Raw genomic sequence first — 12593 nt, 5'->3', positions numbered from 1 at the left:
AAAACGTCATACCAAGGGTCATGAGTTCCAATCCTATCGGTCGAGCATCTGTTCCAATTGGAAATATCTGCGTCCCACACGTTTTTCTAATACAAAAATTGTCAGTTGGCAAAGAAAGTTCTCAATTATTCAGATCATAAATGTGGAAGTGCTCATAAAACACTAACAAGCTAAGAGACAGACTATTTTCCAACTGGGACCTACTTACTTTCTTTGGTTCCTGTCCTCCAGTTTCTCGATCGTCCCGCACTTCCAAGATGCTGCCCCACTTGGCCAAACCTCCTAGTTCGTTACGCTCCTCTTTGTCCTGTACCGGCCGGAATCAAGATGAACACCATTTTTTCAGAGTTGTTTTCCGGCATTCTCACAACGTACCCCGCCCATCGTGCCCTTCCAGCTCTGATGACCTTCTGGGTACTACGTTCACCATAAAGTCACGTATTCCACCACCACCAAAGATCGTCCTTAGCACACATCGTTCAAAAACTCCTAGGTCTTCTTTGAGCATTGTCCACGTCTCATGCCCGTATCAACGTCTCATTGGTAATAACTAAAAGGCTTACGGTTGGATCAAGGGGGGTTTTAGGCACACATAATTAGTATCGGTAAATTTTCTCCTCACCGATTCCAATTCAAGCACTTCACGTCAACTCCAGGCACTACATGCTATGTTCTGATGAACAAATTAAACAACCCAAATAGGATTACTACTTCTACATAGAAAGCACTTGCTTGCGATCAATTTCACCACTTCACATCGTAGAATTATTCGGCCAGTAAGTAGTGCTCAGGTACCCAATGAGTACTTTAGAACATCCGAGTATCGCAACTGATACTAGTTGGTTTGAATTGGTCAGATTTGTGAGACCAGCCTAGTGGTCATCTGTATGTGATCCCACCACTTGGGCAATGCATTTTTATGCTTGAACACTCGTGCAGCACCCGATCGGTTGCTAATGTTCGACAACCGATCCTGAAGATAGGTTCTGTGGCTCTGTTGTAGAATGTAATGCTATGCATTCGAATTTGAGATCCTCAATATACTCTGGTGGGATAATACCCATTCCATGGAAAACGTATAAATGCTATCTTGTAGCATGGACAAGGTCATCGGCAATATGGGTATCAAATATCCGGAAACTGCATCAGCAGATTGTTTCTATCTGTAATGGATTCATCTCGACGTGCTGATCTCGATGTAGCTACACAAATTGTGTTTTAATTATGTTTTAAATTGAAACAATCGCTTTTGTTATTACAACTGATTTTGTTTTAATTATGCTATAATTTTATCCATCATTTCATGCAAAATTTTTCTCTTCATTTTAGTGTTTTTTAACGTTTTTAACCCGCGTAAGCCCGGTTCTCAAATGGGAGATGATTCATTGATCGTGGAGAAAAGGGCATGGGTCGATTGTTTTCGGTTGATGTCTTGACTTTCCGTAGATGCAGAGAGTAAGACTGAATCCATTCAGTACCTCATACGTTCTTGAAGGTTTTCAAAATACGTCTTTTGATGTCATCGAAAGCAGCGTTCTAGAAACGAGTAGAAGAATGGCCTGAACCGGCAGCTCCATTTCCGGGTACTCCACAATTTCTAGGAATCCATACGTAGGTTGTGTTCGGCAAAGCATTCTCCAGCGTCCCCTGAATCCATGGATGTGTGGGCCTTTCAGATAGCAAGGTAGAAACAACGCTTGCTGAATCTTTAAAGATTAACACTGGTCGGTTGGATGGTATGGTGGCTATTGTGTGAAAATAGCAGCGGCTTCCGCGGAGAAAACGGAGTATGTAAGGAGGTAGACTAAGGTTTAGTGAAATGTCGGAGGACGAAACTACCAGACCGACGGCAAGGTTGGAGAGTGACCCAGCATTTTTCGTGCCTGGGATACTTGGTATGTACCCGAGCAAAGTCGAATAACAACCGCATAACATAGTGATAACAAGATGTACAGCATGATTTCATTTTGTTATGTTTTGTTATCAATACGAATACTCTTGTTATCAACGAATTTTGAGCTGTCAGATCGAGGATGCTACCGACGGGTGAATGACGTCAAATGTTTGTTATCATAATTCGATCTTTATAACTAAATGATAACATAATGAGTTATCAATGAGGGAAATTCGCTGGATAACAAAACTTGTTATCAATGTGTTTCAAATGATAACACAAGGAGTTATCTATATGATATCTTTAGTATAAACTTTTGTTATCACGTTTGTTATGTTGCCTGCTTATTCAACCAAAATGATAACAAACTATGTTATCAAATGCTTGTTATCGGATAACACAACTTATTATCATTTAGTTACCCAACTTTGCTCGGGTAGCCAGTCGAGGACGATAGCTCTAAGAATCGATGAATTGTCATCTGCATTTTGCAATCGCATTGTCTATGTTTGGTTTCGATGAGTGTCAACAAATGTCTTCGGAGATTCTGTTGTCTCCGGATGTTTCTTTCGGTAATAGCGGTAGTTTTTCTGCATACTGCCGCCCGAGTAACACACATGTTATAATTGTGTATTATCAACTTATATATGACTAGTTTTGGTCATATATCAGTTTATAATGCACAATTATAACATGTGTGTTGCTGGGGCGTGCAAATAAATTAGCGGAAGGGGAGAAAATCTGCTTCGTCGCAGCTTGAGTCAGCCGGAGTTGATGGGCGTAACCCTGATATTATACGTATGTACCCGTGGTATACGGGAGCGAGAGTGCTAACGAGTCGGTCTTACGCTATGCAAGTGAGTTCTAATCCGGAAGCGCGCGATCGTTTGGATTATATTAAGGCGGGTTTGACAACTCTGCTTTACCGAGTCAAAGTGATGCCGGAAGATGTGCCCCGATAAGTTCCATTGCACTAGTTGACGGAGCACTAATGGGCCCCATGTCCGGTTGAACCCCTTCCATAGATCTACACAGCTAAAAATATGCTGTAAATTTTAGTTTATTTTCATGCACATATTTGGAGCATGAAAATAATCTGACAAATCGCTTATTTTTCAATCGAATGCACTCTAAATTTACACGATCATGTAATATTCAAGCATCTTTAGTTGAAAATTAAACGTGCTGCTGTAACAATAGACGAATTTGATTTATTTTTACTATACTCTTCTGTTTACGCTACATTGAAATTTAACTATTTTTATCTATGTAGGGAAACGATCTCGGTATACAAGCCGCTGGAGTAAGCGGGATGTAGGACATCGCCGAGTTGGGAAAAATAGGTTGTAGTCCCGTGCCCTGCTCTAAAGGCATGTTGTCTATGATCCAAGAGGTCATGAGATACCAGGAACTATTTTAGTCGATGGTTCACCATCCGCTTCTGTCATACAGCACGTGAGCAACTGTCCGGAATTTTGATGGGCCACGGGAGTCACTGTTGCTCTTCGGTATGAGGATGATACGGCTTTCACTCCATTCTGACGGAAAACTCCGTGAGCCATTTTTTGTTGATGAGATCCAGGAGTTTACCGGACTAGGAAGTTTTTATAGAGCCATGGCTACTGCATGAGGATCCGGTACATTAGAGCATTGAAATTGTATTGTAACTGAGGGTCTCAAGTTACTGCCACGGTGCATAGTCCAGTGATATTGGCCACGAAGCGAGCGGTTGAGTTGCTTGACCGATACCTTGTTCACTTTCAGCAGAGCTAAGAACCACGGTGGAGTATCATGAACTAGAAGTTCGATGTTTGCGAGGTTATTATAGAAACCAATCAAGTTCCATTGAAGAAGAAAGGCAATTGGTTTTGGTAGAGTTATCGTGCGTAAAGAAGTCCGGGAAATCGATGAGCTTCCGCTGGAGTTTAGAGACGTTTACCGTAGAAAGCATCTGTCGTCCATGTTGATTTGTTGAGAATAAGCTGCCGCTAAAACATTGGTGGACAAAGTTGTGACTGCTGTGCTCAAATCACAGATACTCCAGTTTCAATGTTGAGGTAAGGCTAAGATGGTGTGCAAGCTGAGAATTCCGGAAGGTCTGGTGGTCAATCCGAAGGAGGTGATGTAGAATGCCGTACTGGCACCATTAGGGCTAGGCACGGAGGGAGACTTACCACCCGGCTTTAGGTGCCCGGAGAGTCCAGAGGGGGTGTCTATCCGCTGGCACCGGTTGTCCGAGAGAAATGTTTTGGAAAACCCATGCGATGACATTGAAGAAGCAGTCAGTGACGGTGAAGTTTCGACGGGATTTGGGTAGCGTTGCTTGTGATGTCTAACAGAGTGTGAAGGTACTGTGGAGTGTGTTATTTGTAATAAATCTGGGTATAATTCTGCTTCTATTCTATTGTAATCCACTGATCGGGTAGAGGGTACCATAGAAGTTCATCCTGGAATAACAGTGCACTCAGACATTACAGGTATCAATCTTCAGAAAATTACCGAAGGAGTTTGTTTCAGGTGTCTAAGAGGTACCATATGACCCACATAACCTTTATAGGACATCTTCATTCTTGTCTATTGAATGCAAAAATGACCATTTGGCAATGAAATAAGCTCACAACTGTGAACGTGCTCATAAGAACATTGAACTGAGAAGCACGCTCTAATAATATTGTTTTTGTAGGATACATTTGATATTTAGCCAACGATTCTTCTTGTGATTCTTGTTTCTTCTTAAGTAAAATGGTTGCTTTAACATTCTGAAAGGACTTCATTTGTCGTTTTGAATAATTTAGAGATTGCAAGATTACAAGTTACCAAATACTAAACTTTAATGTTTACTCAGTAAAATTTGAAGAAATTAGTAAATTTACTATGAAACATTGCAAAATCTCAAGATTGTTGGTAAAGCCTATTTTTACAACTTTTCCCAGAATTTTCATCTAGTTCCAAATATTTTCAAAATTCATATTTCATCTTGAACATTTCAATACAATACAATAAACTTTCAAAGCTTCATACTACAGGCTAAATTGATCTAGTTTTGTTTGAATTTAAACCAAGTCTCTAGAATCACAAGTCAGTTTTTGGTATTTAACAGGTTTTAACCTAGAGGGTGCGGACTAGAATATTTCAATTGTTCAAATTGAACACAATCTTTTCCGCGAGTGCTAACCGTCGTTTGTTTGCTTGTCTCACGCTATGTCTGAACCAGACGATTATAAAAATCGAATGTACATCGGATTTTATCTCGCTAGAATTTAGTATTTGGGTTATACTTTCATAATCGGAAAGTTTTAAAATATTCCATCGGTGAAATTTTGATTTTTTCCACTTTTTAGCCATTTTTCATACTAAATCCCATGAAAATCAAGTTTTCGACGCATTTCCCCCCATACAAAATGTATGGAAAAAATTTCACCGATAGAATATTTTAAAACCTTCCGATTATGAAAATATAGACCAAATACTGATCTCTAGCGAAAAAAAAACGATGTACATTCGATTTTTATAATCGTCTGGTTCAGACATAGCGTGTGTCTCGCAGGAAATCACATCCTAAGTGCACTCTTAAAATACTTCACACAAAGTATCAACAATTCAATGCTGAAGATTTTCCCATTAAACAGACTTAACCAGAAAGTTTCTGGCCTTGTGCTAAAAAGAAACATATTTGAGAAAAGTTTTAAAAGACTTCTGCATAATTTGAATCAAACACAACTTTTCTTTAACAGTTGGCAGTCTTAGTGTTATATAAATTGCATAACTTTTTTTAGCGTGACGAAATCATGACCGAACAAACCTGGGCATACTTGGATCATTTTTACGAAAAGTTTTGTTTGACAGCAGCCTGGTTGCTTGTTGATTTTCATTTCGCATCCCCCAGGTTTCAACGAGAAAAATTCCGTTTTGTTTACAATTTCGAGCAAGAAATGCTATTATTTACAATTCCGTACAGGTGACAGATATCCGTCTTATATCCCTTTCGGGACGAATCAGCACTATTGTGCTGTACATAGTCTTCTGAAACGGCTCATTCAGGGCTGGTTTGACATATACATTCTCTCCGTCTTCAATTCTCCATACCCAATGAATTACATTAACACCTCATGGAGACTACAGTCCATTCCATAGCTTTATCGCTGATCAAGAGAAATTTGATCATAAAGGTGAAAAAACCGTCCGTCCCGAAAGGGATATAAACTTTTCTCAATTACATGCTCAAATCGACGTAAGAAATTTTCACATCGTTTGGAGAAACATAATTAAGAAAAAATAAAATTTCTAAATCTATTTTAAAACAAATCTACATTTTGATGTTTTTTCTTCACGTATATTCTTAAAACATTACATGCAAGCAGCACGCGTTGATTGCTTAATTCAATTTATTACAAAAACTTAATGACAAGATGGTAAACCTTTTTTCAATTACTTACAAAGTTTTTGTATCAGAGTAAAATTGACTCAAGTGGTGTTTAGGTTGTGAAAGTAGAAAATCTTGCTTTGGTCGTTTTGTAATTCGGAAAAAATGACGTAATGAAAGTAAAAATCGAGCTGGTCCAAAGTGAAACGTGTAGAATTTCGTTTGTGAAACAAGTAGGGTCGATAATCTAAGTTTGTTTACTTTTCTGACTTACGGCTGTTTTGCATTTTGTGAATAACTATAATGGTTTCGTATTCATAACGAAAATTAAAAATCGGATGAAAATGACTTATTTATTCATGAAACTACGTCCTTACAGTCTAGGACAGTTTAAAATTTTTAAAATCAGTAATTCAAATCTCTGAAATAATTCTTATTCTTGGCATTACGCCCCTACTGAAACAAAGCCTGCTTCTCAGTTCTGTTCTATGAGCAATTCCACAGTTATCAACTGAGATCTTTAAAGTTTTCTTTACCTTAGTTGCTTAAAAAATTGTTTGCCTAAGTTGCCATTTTTGCATTCGTATATTTTGTGACAGGCACGATGATACTGTATGCTCAGGAAAGTCAAGTAAATTTCCGTTACAAAAAGATCCTAGACGAACCGGGAATCTAACCCAGGCACCTTCAGCGCGGCTTTGCTTTGCAGTCGCGAACTTTGCCACTAGGGTAAGGAAGGCCCCTCCGAAGTTATTACTGTTCGAAATATTCTCATGTACTGAACGTCAAGAAAATATTAGAAAAGTAAACATAGATCGAATAAACACGACTTATATAATCTGCCTAAAACGGTCTATCTAAAAGATCTACAAACCATCAAAGTTAGTGTACAAGGATACATTCCGATCGTCAGATAGGTATTTCGACATAACCTAAAAAACGTGTCGAAGCAAGTGCCGCCATCGATCGAAGCTTGCAAATCATGCTCTAACGTGATTCCAATCCGCCGATGCCCGAAGCTACATTTCGCACTCAGTCCTACCAGGAATCATCACGGAAAGCAACAACGGTTTGAACCCATCATTTCCAAACATTTAACCATTGGAAGCAAAAACACAATGCATAAACCGCGCGCAGATCGTGAGGTCATTGCTGCGCAATTTTTTATTTCGGCGGTGCTTTTAATTAATTTCGCCAGCTCAACCATCATCCAGCTAAATCCTGACTCACCGAAGCTAACAATCAGCGGACCAGATTGCGCCAGCCAATATATACCCCGACGGACGTTGTACTATGGGATATTAGGGAAATCTAGTTGGTCAAAAGTCATTTTCGAAATGAAGCACTGTATTGAACACAGACAGTGTTAAAAAAAGTAAAAACTACATATTTTTATACAAAATTGTCATGGCCTCCAACTGTAGTTCTGTATGTATTGATTCGAATGGCATGAAATTCTGGCCGATAACTAAAAATAAAGTTATTTTTTCTTTATTTCTGTTGGATCCTAACAATTTCATACAAATTGGTATTGTTTATTTTTTTATTTCAAATTTCGACCCGTCTAAAACTGTAAGACATGTATATAAAAATGTTCATATCCAACAGAAATAGGAATTTGACATTTCATGTAATTAAAAACATTAAACTCAGAACACCAAACATGATCATTTTGTATAAAAATAGGCATTCATTACTTTTTTATTTCCAGCACTGTAAGGAGTTGTGGAACAATGCCTTATGCAGTACTCAGTCTTTTCTTATTCAAGTTTATATAAGCGCTGCATCAGCCGACCGACCGGGAATCGAACCCAGCCACATTCAGCATGACTTTGCTTCATAGCAGCGGTTTTTATCACTAGGCTAGAGAAGGCCCCATCCTTTTGACCAGCTGTCGAAATATCTCATAGTGCGCCAAAGTTCGCACGCTAATTTAAGCGCGCAGTTTTGTTCGCGGGTGCGCGTGCTCGCGTCAAATGGATGCGCCGCCGCTGTTTGAATTTGCGTGAAGGAGCGGGATGCCGCTGATCGTGAGATGCTTGCCTCCGTCCGTCGGCTGGTTGCACTTTGCGTGCTAATCAAATTAATATCGATACGCGAATTCGGTGGGCTGCAGAAGCTGGGGAAGATGAACGCTGTTGGAAGAGAAATGTTGGCGCCCAACAAGGAGGGGAGAGCGGAGCGGTGTGCGAACAAGGCCAATTAAGCTGCTGGTTGGTGAATCGTGTTTTGATGCCCATTTGAGACGCTTGTTTGCGATGGGTTTTGCCACTTCTGTTTTCAAGCAGTTAGGGTAGGGTGTTGTAATTTTTGATAAACTCTAATTGGCGGAGAGTTATTTTAGTAGCTGACTCGTAATGCAAATGAGATGCAATGAAGACGAGATTTTTCAGTTTGAGGAAACGGATTTCTTCATAAATACACTCTTTTTCTTCTTGGCATTACGTCCTCACAGAACAGAGCCTGCTTCTTAGTTTCAATGAGCACTTCCACAGTTATTAACTGAGAGCTGTCTTTGTCAAAGTTGCCATTTTCGCCTTCGTATATCATGTGGCAGGTACGATGATACGCTATGCCCAGAAATGTCAAGGAAATTTAAATGACCAAAAGATCCTGGACCGACCTTGAATCGAAGCCAGACACCTTCAGCATTGCTTTGCGAGGTAGCCGTGGATTCTAACCACTTGGCTAAAGAAGGCCACAATAACATATTTCAAGTAAAATTATTCTTCATACATCTAAGATTTGATATGGTCTGGGACGCCCTACATACTATCCATAATTATTATATTCCACAAAACAATCAATTACATAAGGCGAGTTAACGCTCTGCTAAGCCTATCACCTCACTCAATTTAATTACATAAATAAACAACATCCACCTTTTGCTCGCATTAACCCTCCAACATCAGCCTTCAACATTTTAAGATGCATTATCAATTTATCTGCGGTACGCCCTTTCAATATCTGACCCACATTTTCCCTGTTCGCAAATTAATTATTCTTCTCCGCGCGATTGCTTTGCTCTACCCTGTGCAAGGAACAGTACTATAGAAGGTACGATACCGAAAGGTCCCTCGATAGCCAATACCTAGCTGTATCGACGGGGCCAACGGAAAGGTATCCGCCAAATGGGACCACACCGACTGAGACCGACTCGCGAAACATGCACTTGCACTTAACTAACCGCAATAATTGTGCGAGACCTGCCTCCGTTTCGGGGCCTCCGATATTCACGCACTTTGTGCCCGAAAGGGAGAAGTGGAGAGAGACCACGGCGCAGAATTAAGCTCACCGCGCGTACCTGCAGCCTCGACACAGAAACATAGGAAAATGAGTAATTGCTCATTCAATTCGCTATCAAGCTAGTACCTTCGTACCGGAGGCAATTGTCCTCCGCGAGGGCTGCCCTCAGCATAGCGATAAAAAGCTCCGCGTTCGCGATTAACATTGGTTATGTTATGTCTTTCGGATTGCTATTTAATTGTACCTACGCGTCTGGGAAAATAATCTTCCACGAAAACCCACTAACGACGACGATGAACGCGATTGTTAAATCACCGTGTGTTTGAAATCGTCTTTGACAAAAATATTGATCATTATTTCTGCTCCGAACACTCCTAAGGAATCAATCCGCTCCGTGATTTAGGAAATGTTTCATCGAGAGAAATGAAATTGACAGTGGTTTGATGACTTTGGACCATTTGTAAAAAAGTCCTGTAGAGTATTTAAGGTAAAGCAAAGTTTTCTATTTATTTTGTCCAGTACAGTCACCCCACAGTTTTGGATCAACTAAGGGTCATTTTTCAGAACGAAGTATGATTAAAAATCATGGAGACGCTATACATCAAAATTATCTTCCTTACACTGCAGAATATAGTTGTTTTTGAGAATCCACATCAACATTCGCGTTTATTTACCATAAAGTGTTGATTTTAATAGAAATTTCAAACCATGTCCTTCCCACAGATGTGGATCAGTGGGAGAGGAGGATCCTTATTATGGATCAAATCGACTCATATTGTGGATCAAAACACTATAACAACAATTTATCTGCGAGGTAAACGAATGGTGTATTAGTGAAAGCATACGTTTTGGCGTTTCTGCAGTTATGCAGTTATTGTCCCGCAGTTATGAATCATCGCTTCTGGAAATACGGTTGACATTTTTTTTTCCTACAGACAGAAAAATATACATCAGCATATTATAATTGATTTTGATGCGGTACAGATTTATGGTTCACGTAGGTAAAATGTGTTCTATGAAATTGTATCAGTATTTGAGGAGATATTCCCGTTTTAATCCAACTCTGATCTATACCTGTGTGCTATCCATAACTGTGGATGTGACTGTACTGTATGAATTGTATCAAAAAATGACCCAAACTGAATATTTTTCAGAAGTGATACCGCTCCAACAACCAAAATTATTAGAAGAATACTCAAGACTTTCTATTTTTCTAGCATTTTTGAACATTGAAGCAGTATTCATTTTCATTTATTTAGTTAACATCTAATCAGATAACACTGAATCAACAATGCACGCCACAATACACCCGATTCTGTTTTTGCACGGATTTTTTTTACACGGCCGTGCAAAAAAAGTTTCCATACATTTTTTTCCGCCAAAACCTTATTTTTGCATGAAACGTCGAGAAATGGTGTTACTTTTTTTGCACGGTTTTTGAAATTTTGAACTGAAAACTTTTTTTGCACGGTACGCATCCCCCGTGCAAAAACAGAATCGGGTGTGCTCGGTTCGTGGCCGCATTTCTCCATCCTCGGTTCTGCCCCACGCTCGCTAAATCGATACGCACTTGATCCGCCCACCTAGCTCGCTGCGCTCCACGCCTTCTTGTACCAACCGGATCCGAAGCGAACACCATCTTTGCAGGATTGCTGTCCGGCATTCTTGCAACATGCCCTGCCCATCGTATCCTTCCAGCTTTGGCCACCTTCTAGATACTCCTTCGCCGCCACACACCGTTTTCCTGCACACTGCCAAAGATCAGCACCTAAGCACCCGACGCACGAAGACTTCAAGTGCTTGCAAGTCCTCCACGGGAATCGTCCACGTTTTATGTCCGTACACGACTACCAGCCGGATGAGCGTTTTGTACATTTTACATTTCGTGCGGGTATGAATCTTTTTTGACCGCAGCTTCTTGTGGAGGCCATAGTAGGCCCGACTTCCGCTGATGATGCGCCTCCGTATTTCTCGGCTAACGTTATTCTCAGTCGTCAGTAAGGATCCAAGGCAGACGAACTCGTCGACCACATCGAACGTATACCCGTCTATCGTAACACTACTTTCTAGGCGAGCCCTGTCGGCCCCACCAAGCAGCGTGTAATTTGTCTTGGTCGCATTCACCACCAGTTCAACTTTTGCTGCCTCGCGTTTCAGGCGGGTGTACAGGCAGGGTGTCTACTACCTGGAAAAACCTGGAAAACCTGGAATTCTCAGGGAATTTTATTCAACCTGGAAAATACCTGGAATTCTCAGGGAATTTTGACTACACTCAGGGAAATTATTTTGAAACAGTAATAGATGGTAGAATATGTAATTTTTGTGACAAAAAATCTCCTCAACCATAAATTTTGTCGACTGCGCCGCTATCAAAATGCCGAACATGTCAGTCCTTTTAACGATTTTTAATTGATCAGTATAAAACATGTTTAGACAAGGATTCAGAACTTAAGGTTGCTAAATTGGCAAAGGCAAGTACAGTTCCAGTTGGGTGTCGTTCATGAGCAGTTGCTAAGTTGAAAACTTAAAAAAAAATATTATACAAAATAAATAAACATCAGGTGCAAAATTCTAGAGGCTTCAGAGAAACCTACAAAACCTATTATTCCACAAGCTTTTAATGATATTTATCTGATATATTCAGAATGCTTCAGGATTTCTAGTAATTTCTCCAGTGATTTCTTTTTGATTACTTCCATCAATTTCTTCAGGGATGCTACCTGCGATTTTTCAATGGATGCTTAGAGGAATTTCTTCAGGATTTGGTCCAAAAATCTTAGAGCGCTCTAACGATTCCACAAAAGTTTATTCGTTTCTACACTTTACCACAAAAACCTACAATAATTCCTAAGCCGATTTTTTCATTTATTCCAGGCATTTTCATGAGGATTTTTTTTTTTAAATATTTATCCTCGAAAAGTTTCTCTTGGAATGTCAGCATATCATAAACATATTCCGGTTCAAACATTCCTTTGATATTTTTTTCTGTAAAATCTCCAAATCTCCATAGATTTTTTAAAACTTTATTCAATGTTCAGGGATTCGGTCCAAACACTTCAATAATTTTCTTCAAAACGTCTTGTAGAACAT

General features: G+C 39.7%; 1 protein-coding gene across 1 annotated transcript in view; it reads left to right on the top strand.

The window, feature by feature from the left end:
- Nucleotides 1-12593, top strand: part of LOC5565543 (ankyrin repeat-containing protein kinase A) — a 540177-nt gene that overhangs the window by 433782 nt on the left and 93802 nt on the right. The window lies entirely within an intron of this gene.

Source organism: Aedes aegypti, chromosome 2 (genome assembly GCF_002204515.2).
Source record: "Aedes aegypti strain LVP_AGWG chromosome 2, AaegL5.0 Primary Assembly, whole genome shotgun sequence".
NCBI classification, from domain to species: domain Eukaryota; kingdom Metazoa; phylum Arthropoda; class Insecta; order Diptera; family Culicidae; genus Aedes; species Aedes aegypti.
This window is presented reverse-complemented; position numbering and strand designations above follow the sequence as displayed.